We start from the raw sequence: 12,938 nt of genomic DNA on the forward strand, positions 1-12,938 counted from the left end.
TTGTTTGTCGTGTTTTTGAGTCTGTCTCTTGTGTTCTTAGAGGTTACCCTAGGTGCTACAGTACACACACATAATTTACACTTTCTTAGTACCAAGGTTTTACTACTTTGAGGGAAGTATAGAAGCCTTGTTTTCCACAGAGACACCTTTCCCTGCTCCCTGCCATAAGTGTTTCCTCCAAATACGTCGAACACCACGTCCAGTGAGGTTATACTTTTTGCTTCCACCATCAAGCACATTTAAGAGACTCACGAGAAAAAGGATTATCTATTGGATTCTCCCTTATTTTATCAATTCCAATGTTCTTCCCCTTATGAAATTTCAAGCCTTCTTCTGTCATCACTTCCTTTCTGTTTAAAGGACTTCTTTTAACCATTTGTTAGGGGCAGATTTGCTAGCAACAGATTTTCTTAGTGAGAACGTGAGAGGGTCTTTCTTCCCCCTTCATCCTGGAAGGGTGTTTTCACAGACACAGAGACAGAGGCAACAGTCTTTTCCTCAATACTTGAGAAATGGGTGCCCCTCACTATGGGCTCCCACGATTTGAGAAATCCACCACCACTCAAGCTATTTTCCCCACAGGGAGTGCATCACTGTCCTGATTCTGGGCAGGGGAACCTGAGTGGGCTGCCTGCTTCCACAGTGGGGTGGGAAGGGCAGGGCTGGGACGGAAGAGTCCCGTGCCCGTTGGCACTGGTTCACTGGGTGTTGGGCAGGTGTTGCTACTATTGGAATGCCCTGTGGCCAGAGGACCACACTGCTCTTAAAGCCTTTTTTGTCTATGCCTGCTATCAGTTTGGGGTTGGAGGTGATAAGGGAGCCCAGGGACTCCCTGTGTGTCATTTCTCCTGAGTTCTGAGTCCCTTGGCAGCCCACCTCCTTCCTTCCACTTTCCCCTCTTCCTGGGCCTGTTTGTTGTGCATGATGGAGATTTCTGGCTGTGACAGAGGGAACCTAGGAGGAATGGGGCTACTTCATCTGGCTGGATTGGGAGGTCTCCCCTCCTTAGATTTTGAAAGCTACTCTGTAAAGTTCAGTGCTTAATAAAACTAACAAGGAAACGCTTGGATGGCTCCTTAGGAGCAGCAGAATATTAATAATCTCAAACCAAACGCCAGAATCGTTTTTAGCAGTAAGAGAAAGTGAACGCTCTCTTTAATGTTGACAGTGAGGCTATCCCAAAGTACACATCACTTTTCCAGAAGCGCTGAGCAACGCAGGAAGAAAATGCAACGAAATCAGAAAGGCGGCAGCATCTGATTATTTGCTCTCCGCATGCAAATAGAGCCGAACATGTAATTGAATATGGTGAGAGCCTTTAAATACCTCACACGATGCCGGTCCCCTATTAACATACCAAGTTCTTCTACAAATAATAACCTATTTTAAAATACGAAGGAAGAAAGGACAAAAAAGAAAATACCCAGGAACAAATGGGACAAGAAATTGGCAAAACCATATTAAGAAGAGTTTAACACCATACTGAGGTACAGAAAAATAGACTCGAGTACACACGGCAAGGCAGATCTGAATTTGCGGCAGGAACTCCATTGCCGGCAGAACTGCTGCCTCCGTGATTTTGGGAAACCTTGGTGTGATCCTAACGAACTAGCAGCAGAAACCTGACAAGCTAATTCTAGAGTTTACGTGGAAAAATAAACAGGACTAGGGCCACGGAGGGTCAGAAAGGGCACAGCAGCGAAGGGTTAATTGCTCTGAGCTGCCCTTTCCCACCACCGTGGGGCAGCCGGGCTGGGTCATCTGCTCTCCCCAGACAAGCAACCACCTGGACAAAGTGTGGGAAACGGACGTGGTCAAGACCCTGGAAGTCAGGGCGGACAGGCCAGCGCTCCCCGAGGGACGGAAACAAGGAGGGTGAGCCCTGGGACTGCCCCGGGGGCCAGCCTAACAGAGCAGCCCCACTGCGGGACAGGGAGCTGGGCAGAGCCGAGAGGAGAAGGCGGCACACAGAGAACATTCTGGAGAATATGCAGAGGCCACCCCCCTTGAGCTGTGAGCTAAGTACCCACTAAGGTGTGTGGGGGGGAGACCCTCCCCGCGAGAACCACCCAGAAGAACTGGGGAGGAACACGCCGGCTGCATGAGGCTGAGGGGGGCCCCTCTCCTGCTCGCTGGGTACAGCCCCCCCCCCCATTCGTGGGCGTCCGGAACCCTGGGAAGGAATCTGCCTCGGGAGCGGGCGAATTCGCCCTGGATCCCACCCCCGCCAGCGCCGGACAAAGGCCCAAAGCATCAGACTTTCCCTATAGCTCAACTGCATCCCAGGGGGTAGCTCAGGGAAAGTTGTAAAGTCGCATGAACGGAACCATTTGTTAACATTCCTGGAACCGCGTTCCAAGAGAACTATCTCACTGTATGGTCATTTTCGAATTAAAAAATGAGGAATCTGTGAAGCGTTCCCAATTCTAGGTGTTTTTAGAAAATAAAGTGCGTGGGCGACTGACTGCAGGAGGAGGGTGGCCACAGGCAGGACACAGGGGTCACCAAGGGGCACCAGGAACACACGGGGGGCCGACCTGCCCACGGGCTTGAGCCCAGTGACGGTTCCAAGTGCGTGTGCATGGGTGTGCGAACCTGCGTGCGTCAAATCGTGCACTTTAGTGCGTGCTTTACGCTCCAGGAAAGCTGTTACAACTGTCACGGACGAGCAGAGCTTCCGGCAAGTTGCACAGCGGCAGGGTCTAGACGTTCGTGACAACTAGAAATCCACGAGGACAGGGGCTGCGGGCTCTCCGGGCGCCCCTCGGCCGGGAGCTCGGAGCCGGCGCGTCAACCCTGAGCACGGGAGCTGCGTGTGCACACGTGAACACACGTGCACACCCACACATGTACGCACAGGACGCATCCCACCACACGCATAACACACGCCACACCACACGTGCACACGCACCCCCCACACGTGTACCACACGGTCAGCACCCTTTGTCGCTGTCCTCTGACTGTCCTCACTCTTTCCTCAAATGCAATGCTTCGTGTTTCATTCCCAGCAAAGTCCAGCAAGACCCCGTAGCGAGAGAAACCTGCACACGAGGATGCGGGGCGAGGGCGGGCGGCCAACAGCTGGTGAGCCATCGCCGTGGCCCCTGGAGGAACCGGCGGGGTGTCAGCTTACGCAGGGAACAGCATCGTGGGAAGGGCACGGGAGGGGGAAGGGGCCGTGGCACTGGGGGCTCTGGGGAAGGGGCCACGGGGGGAGGGGCCACGGCACCGGGGCCACGGGGGACGGGAAGCCACAAAAGGGGGGCCGGGGGTGGGCGAAGGGACAGTCGGGATCAGGCTCGTGTGGGACGGCGTCGGGCCCCGGGGGTGGCGGCCCAGCCGGGCGATCTGTGTGGCTCCGCGGTGTATTTAGACATCGCGATGACTTTTTTAAACAAAAAAGGAGACAGGTTTGTAATTTTACTTCGCGAACCTGGTTCTGGCTACGGTCCGAAATGTTTGTTTCACTCTGCTCCTGTTGAACAGGGAGATGAGAGAATTCCTTCTCTAATTGGCTCCTCACTGGAGAGTAATTAACCTCGAAACTGTTTACTGCCGGGGGTCGGCAGCATCTCTGAGATATCGTAATTTGAAGGATGGGTATATGCTAGATTAAAAATCTTTCCGAGTTTGCCATTACCCTCTCTAAACATGGGAAGGCCCTTCTATTGAGGAGCTCAGATTTGGTATAATTAACTTTCAAGGGCTTGAACCTGTCTGGATGTGTAATTTCTTCCCGGAACATTTGGGAGCCATTATGGAGCCCATGATATCATTAACATAATTATTGTCAGCATTTCACATGGCAGTTTCTTCTTATAGCTGAAGTTGCATATACACCATCGTTTCTGTCCTCTGTTGGTCACATCGCTTTACTCCGTGCCTTAAAAACTGCACGGCTTCCTATCTCCTGCAGAACAGAATCTACTCTGCTTAGCGCGCGGCTCACCCGCCCCTCCGCTCCGGCCACACAGAGAATCAGGCCCTCTGCTCCCACTTCTGTGATGTGGCATGTGCCCCCAGGACGCACCTCCCTTCCACCGTCCGGCTAACGCTGCCCCTCATGGCAGAGTTCAAACGCCCCCTCCCGCAGAAAGCCCTCCAGGATTCTCACACCGTGGTTCCCACAAGAGAGAAGGGAGAGAACAGGGCTGCCCGGAGGTTCCCAGGGGAGCATCGGGATGATGGAGGTGTCAGGTCTGGGAAGAGCTGGGTGAAAGTTCAAGGTCAAAGTTCTGCAGGGTCGCAGGAAAGGAAGGGGCCCTGTCGTCCGGGAAGGGCTGGACCCAGCTCCTGCTTCCTCTGGTTCGTGATTGGTTCTCAGACAGTGTCCCTGCCACCCTCACACCGAGTTCCTGAAACGGTTCACGCTCCACGGTCGTGTTGGAAATCGGTCAGAGAAATGTGCTCGCCAAACTGGCCAAGAGACAGGGCTGGGCACCTATTTGCCAGGCACTGGCCAGGAGCCGGGCGTATATGTTTAGCTGTATTCGTGGACGGAAAACTAAAAGAGTGTGATTACTGGGGCGCCTGGGGGCTCAGTCGGTTAAGCGTCCGACTTCAGCTCAGGTCATGATCTCGCGGTTCGTGAGTTCGAGCCCCGCGTCAGGCTCTGTGCTGACAGCTCGGAGCCTGGAGCCTGCTTCCGATTCTGTGTCTCCGTCTCTCTCTGCCCCTCCCCCACTCATGCTCTGTCTCTCTCAAAAATAAATAAACGTTAAAAACAATTAAAATAGTGCAATTACTTGCTTTTTGGAACATCTTCTATGACCCACCAGTGTGTCCCCAATTTGCAATTTGAGGGGTTCCTCACCAGCAGAAAAATAAAAAGCTACTTTTAGTCACCGTTGAGGGTCTCTGGGAGTCTGGGTTATGAATGTTTGTAAGGTGAGGGGCACCCAGGAGGTAGACGGACCACGTGGACAAAACATTCACCAGCCCAGAGCGAAATCCAGGGAGCAGGTGCTAAGCGTTTGCCACCAGGATGCCCCTGTCCCCACTCGGGGGCTTGGGGCACCCACCTGGACCTCTGTACGCCTTGGGGGCTCTAGGAGGTGCCCGTCCGGGAGCTCGCGGTCGGCCGGTGACTGCCTGGGACGTGGCTATACAGCGCCGGCCCTGAGGACTCCCTGAGGTCAACTCCAGAGCTCTCTGCGGGATCGACCCTCACCCTAACCCCACCGAACTCCCCTCCTGGCCCCTCCCTCCCTGCCCTGCCCCTCCAGTTCCTGACCTCTCTAGAGGGCACTTCCTGAATACACCCCGTGCACACAGGCTGCATCCCAGGATCTGCTTCTACAGAGCCCAGCCTGAGTCTCCGGAAGCCTCCGGAAGTTCCAGAAGCAAGCCCAGAGCCCAGAGTGGAGGGGCGGGAGAGGGGCGCGTCCGGGCAGCTGAAGGTGTGTGTGCCCACGACTCCCCGTTTCCTGGACCGGGTCTGAACCCACTGACCTTCCGACCCGGGGGCTGTAGGCGGGCACACGGCGCCCTCACCTGTTCGCGGCCCAGACCCTCCAGGACCGGGCCGCCCCGCGCCCTACCCAACGACTGGCAGAAGGCGGCAATGACAACGAACGTACCTCACGCAGGAGGCGTTTTAAAATAACAGATGACGACATTTCAGGTGACTACCCCGAGGAGAATGTTTCACGATGGGTAATTAGGTCTGCAATTTGAGGGCAGAGAGGACGTGTTTTCTGCGGAACTCACTCAGGGCTGATGTCACTATCGTCCCGTCAAGGTGGGGTTTAGATGGCTCTGCTGCAGGGGCAGCGGAGGGCGGGTGCCAGGCTCCTGTGGGTCTGTGGGGGGGGGGGGCAGCGGGAACCAAGCCCACGTGAGCAGTGCCCGGTGTGCGGACACAGAGGCCGGGGCCTCGACGGGCAGACCCTCGGCCGCAGCACGCGCACAGCGGTTAGAGCGCCGGGGACAGCTTGGCTCTCCATCCTTCCGCACGCCGGATCCCGAGCCCCTGGGCCAGGTGGAGGGTCTTCTGATGGGGCCCAGGTTGGGGGGACTGGCCGTGAGGGCTGGGGGGGCCCCTCCGCACTGACGAGACAGCCGGGCAAGGGCACCAGCACCTGCCCGTCCCCGGTGCCACATGCCGCGCGTCCTGATGGGCACAGAGAGGCAGCGTGAAGTTCAGGAACTTCCTGCTTGTGTTCCGGATCATTCTGAGTGGCTTGGTGGGCAACCCAGGCAGACAACTCCGCAGTTCACTTTCCCACCGTCTCTCTGTGGGGGGGGGGGGGCATTTCTGTTCCCTTTGGGCGAAGCACATTCTAGAGACGGCCCTTTCCCACCAGACACCCAGCAGCTGTTTCCCAAGACCCGACTCTGGTGAGACCCAGGCTCTGGACCGTTTGCAGTCACCGGCTGGTTGGCTGTTGGCTTCTTTGTTTAACGTCCTTAATTTCTGGCTCTGCTCCTTCTGTCTCCCTGTTCTGCCTTGTAATCATTTTGATTATAGCTTTGTACCAACTTTTACGTGCGCTTTTCTCTACCATTTACAGGCGGCTCGGTTATTTCCATTGTTTAAAAAATATAATTGCCTCATCTGACCGCCAGTGGCCCCTCGGCGGGTTTTCTGGGTGTTTAGGTTCCAGGGAGGAGGGCGTGGGACCTCCTGGGAGCCAGAGAGGACAGCCCATTGCCCTCATCCGTTTGGATGTGCTGGCACCGGCTGCAAAGAAGGAGGGCCTCCACTGGGCCAGAGAGGGCGTGTGCTCTCGGCCTTGGTCACCCTTGACCCTTCCCAAGGCCACCCACCTCTCTGCCTTTCCCCCAGCACCCAGGTCACCCCCGGGGGTCTCAGGCTTCATTCCCAGCCCCTAAAAATGGTGTCTCTTGGAGCCCTCCCCCGGCCCTACAGACTGCAGAAATACAGCAAGAGGCAGGTCCCTGGGCAGATCCTGAGTGAGTCACTCCTGCTTCCCAGGCAATGTTCTAAGTCCTAACTCAGATCATTCTTTCCCAGCCCCACGGAGAGGCCAGCACTTTTGTGCACGTTGTGCAGATAGGAAAACGAGGCTTCGGGTGTGGAGCTGGGACGGAGGCGGGGCTGTCAGAAGCGGCCAAGCTGTACGACGCGCCCTGCGGACCTCGACCCTCCGATGACTGCTTGACTCTGACGCGGTGAGCTATGACTGCATCCCGTTGTTGCTGGGGCTGCGTATCAGATATCAACTGTGGCCTAACATGTTTCTTAAAAACCCAGCAGCTTGTGGGGCGCCTGGGCGGCTCAGTCGGTTAAGCGTCTGACTTCGGCTCAGGTCATGATCTCACGGTCTGTGGGTTCGAGCAACATCTCGGGCTCTGTGCCGACAGCTCAGAGCCCGGAGCCTGCTTCGGATTCCGTGTCTCCCTCTCTCTCAGCCCCTCCCCCACTCATACTCTGTTTCTCTCTCTCAAAAATAAACATTAAAAAAAAAATTAAAACCCAACAGCTTGAAACAGCAAATGTTCATTATCTCACAGAGTCTCTGAGGGTCAGAAACCTTGGAGCAGCCAAGCTGGGTGGTTCTCACTCAGGGTCCCCCGGGGGCTTTCGGTCGGGCCGACAACTGAGCTGTGGTCTCATCTGAAGGCTCAGCTGGGCCTGAAGCTCCACTTCCAAGCTCACGCTCACGGTGGTCAACAGGAGGGCTCACTGCCTTGTCCCGTCGGCTTTTTCCCAGAGCAACGGATCCAAGGAGGTGAGAGAACATCTGAATAGAAGCCCCAGTGCCTGACACCTCATGTCGGAAGTGACAGGCCATCACTTCCAATCACTCGGGCGCAGTGGGGGGGAGACTGTGGGGGGTACCTGGGGGTCCTGTGGGAGGCAGACAACCACAGGCCACCTCCTGTTGAATTTGTAACGGGTTGGTAGCTCAGAATTCAGAGTATAGCTGAAGACAATCGTGGGTCACCCACCATATCACTTCACACATGGCACGAGCGTGGGTCATACTGACTGTTGCTCATGCCCCAGCAAGGTGAGGTGGGCGCATCAATCAGAAAGGCCATCGCCGTCCAGTGACTCGCCCCTGGGGACCCCAGGGCCTTGCCTGCATTCCTCGGGACTCTCAGTGGTGACAGCGGGCACCTCAGTGGTAGGTGGTCCGTAAACTGGAAGGCGGGGTGAGGACCCTTCCCAGGCTCCAGCCCAAGCGGGAAGCTGAGCCTGGTGGGACCTGAGCGGTGACCACGCTCTAGACCCGTCGATGCCCCTGGCTCCGTATGTGGGCTGAGAGCTCCATCCGGGTGTGGGGGTTTCTGTACCTGACAAAGAGAAGGACCAGGGAAGTGGATCCGGGGTCCCATGCCAAACAGACAAGAGGAAATATCTCCGACCTGGTGGGGTTCTCAGAGACAAGGTCCCATCCCAGCCCCCAGGAGCCAGTGGCTTCAGGGGCTGATTGGTTTGCAGGAAGGGCCCTGGGTGAAGAGAAGAAGACTGCCGTCCGCATACCTGGAATTATAGGCCCCCGGGTGTCAGTGCGCAGGACCTCCCCGTCAGGCTGCCCGGCCCCCCATCAACACAGGTAGAGAGACTGCAGTCTGGGAGGTTAAGGGGACACCCAGGCCCCATGAACAGTGAGAGCAGATCTTCATGACGACCAGACAAAGGGAAGGGGGCTCCGCCTTGCACCCGTATCCGTTCGTCCCCACAGCCTCTGGGACGGGCACCCACGTCGCCTGTGTTTAAGGATGTGGGAACTCCGTCTCCAAGGTGAGCTAACCGCCCGAGAGCCTGCACAGCCCTCCGCCCCATGGGAGGGTTTTCTCACTGACTCCGTCTCCCAGTCTCCGGCCCTCTGGAGGAGAGATCTGCTCCGCCGAGGTGGCCAGTAGATGTCCTTTCATGGGTTTATTTTCCCTTGACCCGCATCTTCAGTAAAGTGCATTTTGAAAAATGCCAACCTCTTTCCACTGAACTCACAGGAAAAGGAGACCACAGGAGAGAGGGTTAGGGGACCAGGGGAGTCCTCGCCTCAGGTGCCGCAGACCCTCACCTGTACCTCATGTATGGAAGGTGAAGGGAGCTGAGGCCCACCTTGGCCAAAGCTGGGGATGGTCTTTACAGCGTCTGCCCTTGGGACTGAAGGGAAGGAGAGGGGAGGCCTCTGAATGGGTTTTGACAGGCTGGAGGGTGAGGGAGCACCAGGAGGGGGAAGGCCGAGGGCCTTCAAGGCGGTGGGGGAGGACTGGCTGCACGGAGGAGGAGCCGCGAGCAGCAGAGAAAATGCTAGAACCCCCCTTTGATTTAAACTCATCATTTTCATTCTCTCTCTGCGTCCAGTAAACCACAATGCACGCTCTGCAAATTCATCAATTAAAATTAAGATGAGGGGTGTTCCAAAGCTCTTGTTTATAGGATGCACAGCTTGGAGACCATTTTAGTACCAGCCCTGGCCCGGAAGTAGGCTGTCCAGTCTGACTCTTTACGTCCATTTTAGATGTGCTCTGAAATTGTATTCAGGACAAAGGAAAGAAGCCGAGAGGGTCCAAGTGCAGGTACAAACCTTTGCACACCAGCTGTGAGCCAGGTGCTGGGCCACGTGCACCCGTTAGCTCACTGATGAAGCAGGTTTTCCTGCTGTCTCCTTTCCACCCACGTGGTCTAGGGAGTAAGAACTCCTTGAGGGATGCTGGGTTTTCCTGGGAGGTGTTGAGTGCTGCTGGGGGGTTCGGGGTGCTGCTGAGAGGCGTGCTAGGTGCTGCTGGGGGGTGTTGGGTGCTGCTTGGGGTTCTGGGTGCTGCTGAGAGGGGTGCTGGGTGCTGTGGGGGTGTTGAGTGCTGCTGGGGGTGCTGGGTGCTGTTGGGGGGTATTGAGTGCTGCTGGAGGGTTCTAGATGCTGCTAGGGGTGCTGGGTGCTCTTGGGGGGGGTTCTGGGTGCTTCTGGGTGCCATTGAGAGGTACCGAGTGCTGCTGGGGTCCAGGGGCTCTGGGCGGATTCTGGATGCTGCTGGGGGTTTCTGAGTGCTACCAGGCTCCAAGTATGAGATTTTCTGAGTTATCTGCACTCAAGGCCTTTTGCCGTTTTCTGAGGGAATCGTGGGCTTTGGGCCGAGGACCTTCCACGTGGCCCAAGAGCAAGGCCAGCTGAGCCCCCGAGGTCGTGACACAGGTGGGAGGGCAAACCATTGAAGGTTCAATAAAGAAGCTTCCAGGATGAGAGGTTCTTCTGCAAGGGCCACACAAGGAAACCCGGGGGAACCGTGTGGGGCGATGCAGACCGGATTCCCCGCTGCGTCAGGAGCGTCTCGTGCTACTTGACGGATGCTACACTTTGCAGCCTGTATCGTTGTCGAGCTAATAGGAGAATTACAATTCTCCAAGTCTCCATAACAGGTCTCATTAAATCTAAGCAAACATTTGGTACTCAGGAGCTCTGCATTACAAATCTAATTAAGACTCCATAAAATAAAATAATTCCAGTCTGCATCCAACCGTTCCATTATCTCACACGGTATATGATTGCTGCTTTATTAAACAACAACAAAGAAACACAAGTTCCAAGTGGATCTGTCCGTGTGTTTGGGAGAAAGAACAGGAAAGCGAATCACTCATAACAATGGGCCCCATCTTCTCGGGATTTTCGGCGGCAGCCGCACGGTGTTCTCCAAGCAGATTCTATGTGTGGGTTCCTGGAACCCCAGCCGCAAAATCACAGGCCGATGCTCCCCAGAGGCCCGCCCCGCGGCCCCGCTCTGATGGTCTGGGATTCCAGAGATCCCGCTGGCCTGGGTGGGCTGGCGAGTGAAAGTGTCGCAGGTGGAAACGGCTTCCCGGGCGGTTGGGGTGGGGACGGCGGTCCTCCAGCGAACGGAGGGCAGGGGGCGCCGTGGGAGGACAACCTGAGGACACCAGAGCGGGGCCGGCTTGCTGAAGTCAGTCACAGGTCCTGCGGGAAGTAAGAGCCACCTTAGCGCAAGGCCCGCCTTCCTGCCTTCCTCGGGGACGTGGCGGTGGCTTCCTGGTGGTGTCCCGCCCTCCTGGGGGGTCCCCGGGACGGGCCTTGCTCCCCTGTGCTTCCCCGGCTCCAGGCACTGCCAATGGATACTCGCTGTGTTTGCAAAACAAAGTATTTGCGACTTCGAGTTAATTTCACGAACGTCTTCACCACCCAAGCCGCCCATCGGCTGGTTCCTGCCCACGTCCAGGCAGACGTGACCTTCCATGCTTTACGTGCAACCTAACTCGAGGCACGTGGTTGAATGCCACCTTTCGGAGGCCCTGGTCCCGCGGGGCGGGGGGGGGGGGGGGCCCACGGCAGCCTCAGCCGCCAGCAGCGTGCGCACCACCGCGTGAACCGCCTGCCGAGGGGGCTCTTTCCTCGGGGCCCTGCCGAGGGACTCCAGCTGACCGAGGGTGCTGGTCGCTACACAAGTCCGCTTCTCGGGGACATGCGGGGGCGGTCTTTACCGTGAGTATGCACAACCACGAAGGCCTTTTCCTCTTCCCTGGCTTCCCTCACAGCCGGGGGAGAGCAGAACGGGTTACGGCGCCTTCGAACCACTCGCCATTCTGTCCACCTGCCTCCCCGCCCCCCCCCCCAACCTTGGGAAGACGACCGAGCTGTCAGCTGGGATGGCTCCTTACAAATAGGAGTTTACATTCGGTGGGACACGCTTTTCTGTTCAAAAGCAGCATGAAGCCTTTAACGGACAACCGATCAATGCGCCAGGAGCTGGGGCGACAGGGTCCTGACGGAGCGTCGGTACTTCGCCAGGTGTGCCCGCCAGTAAGCCCGGAAGCGCGTCCAGCTCCCGTGCGATAAGCTCCACGTTCATTTCTACCGGGCACATGCGGGCCAGTCAGAGCTCAGAGACACCCCTGCCCCTGGCCGCGCTCTTCGGGGTCACCCCGTGAGCCCGCCGCGCCAGCCTTCCACTGGACAGAAGGGCTACTTGACGTAATAGCATGAGTAGGAGCTCTGGCATGTTACACCTCTACGAATGCCATTGGCTGCCTGCACCTGCTGGGTCCTCGTCGGAAACCGGAAGGCGAGTCGCTGTGTCGAGGGCTTGTTGCTGAGATTAGCGACGTGACACTCGCCACGGTCCTCAGCCGCAGCCTGCGGTGTGGACGCTGGCTGGTTTAAATAGGAAATTACACTCTGGGAAGCCTGAAATCGGAGGACTTATCATCCTGGAAGGCCCTGGAGGAGGGAGGCAGGGGCCACGTGGGAGGAGCGCCCCGGGCGCGGGCTCAGCGGGAGCTGGGGACCCCAGAGCGCCTCGTCGGGGCTCCGTGTGGAGCCCGCAGGAAGCCGTGTGAGGGTTCAGCGGTGCATTGGAATGTCACCCGGTCACAGTTAGGGGGCAAGAAGGGGACCTGGGGCGGGGGCAGCCTTACCACACTGGCTGCCTGGCCACTTGGGCGGGGAGCCCGCAGCGCGTGCTTGGGGATGTCGAGGCGGCCGAAAAATAGGAAGTTTTAAAAGCGTACGATACAAAAGGGAAATGAAATAAGCGCTATAAAGTGCGGAATGTCCGCTCAGCTGGACTGCTGGAGTCCTACCTGGGTTGTGGACGCCTTTCCTCGTGTCCTCAGCCAAGTTCCGAGCGCCAGTGTCGCTGGTGACCTGTGTACTGAGGCCGAGTGTCTGGAGCCCTCGGGGACGAACGTCTCGCTGGTCCGGGGGGAACCCTCTCTGCCGGCCTTTCTGGAACACCTCTAGGTGGCCCTCCTCTCGTCCTAGCGCTCTGTCCGGCCGGCAGGTGACTTCACTCCCTCGGCCGCCTTAGGTCAACCCCGCACTCAGCGTGGGCCAAAAAAAGATAAAGAATGATCCAGTATGAAAAAACACTCTGTGGAACTGCTTTTGTTTGAACTGTTCTGTTATTATTATTTTTTTTTTATAAGATTTTACTTTTAAAGGGCGCCTGAGTGCCTCAGTCGGTTAAGCGTCCAACTCTTGATCTCGGCTCAGGTCGTGACCTCACAATTT

Source organism: Lynx rufus, unplaced genomic scaffold (assembly GCF_022079265.1).
Source record: "Lynx rufus isolate CCGP_SWC_20201006 ecotype Redwood Valley unplaced genomic scaffold, mLynRuf1.p SCAF_2, whole genome shotgun sequence".
NCBI classification, from domain to species: Eukaryota; Metazoa; Chordata; class Mammalia; order Carnivora; family Felidae; genus Lynx; species Lynx rufus.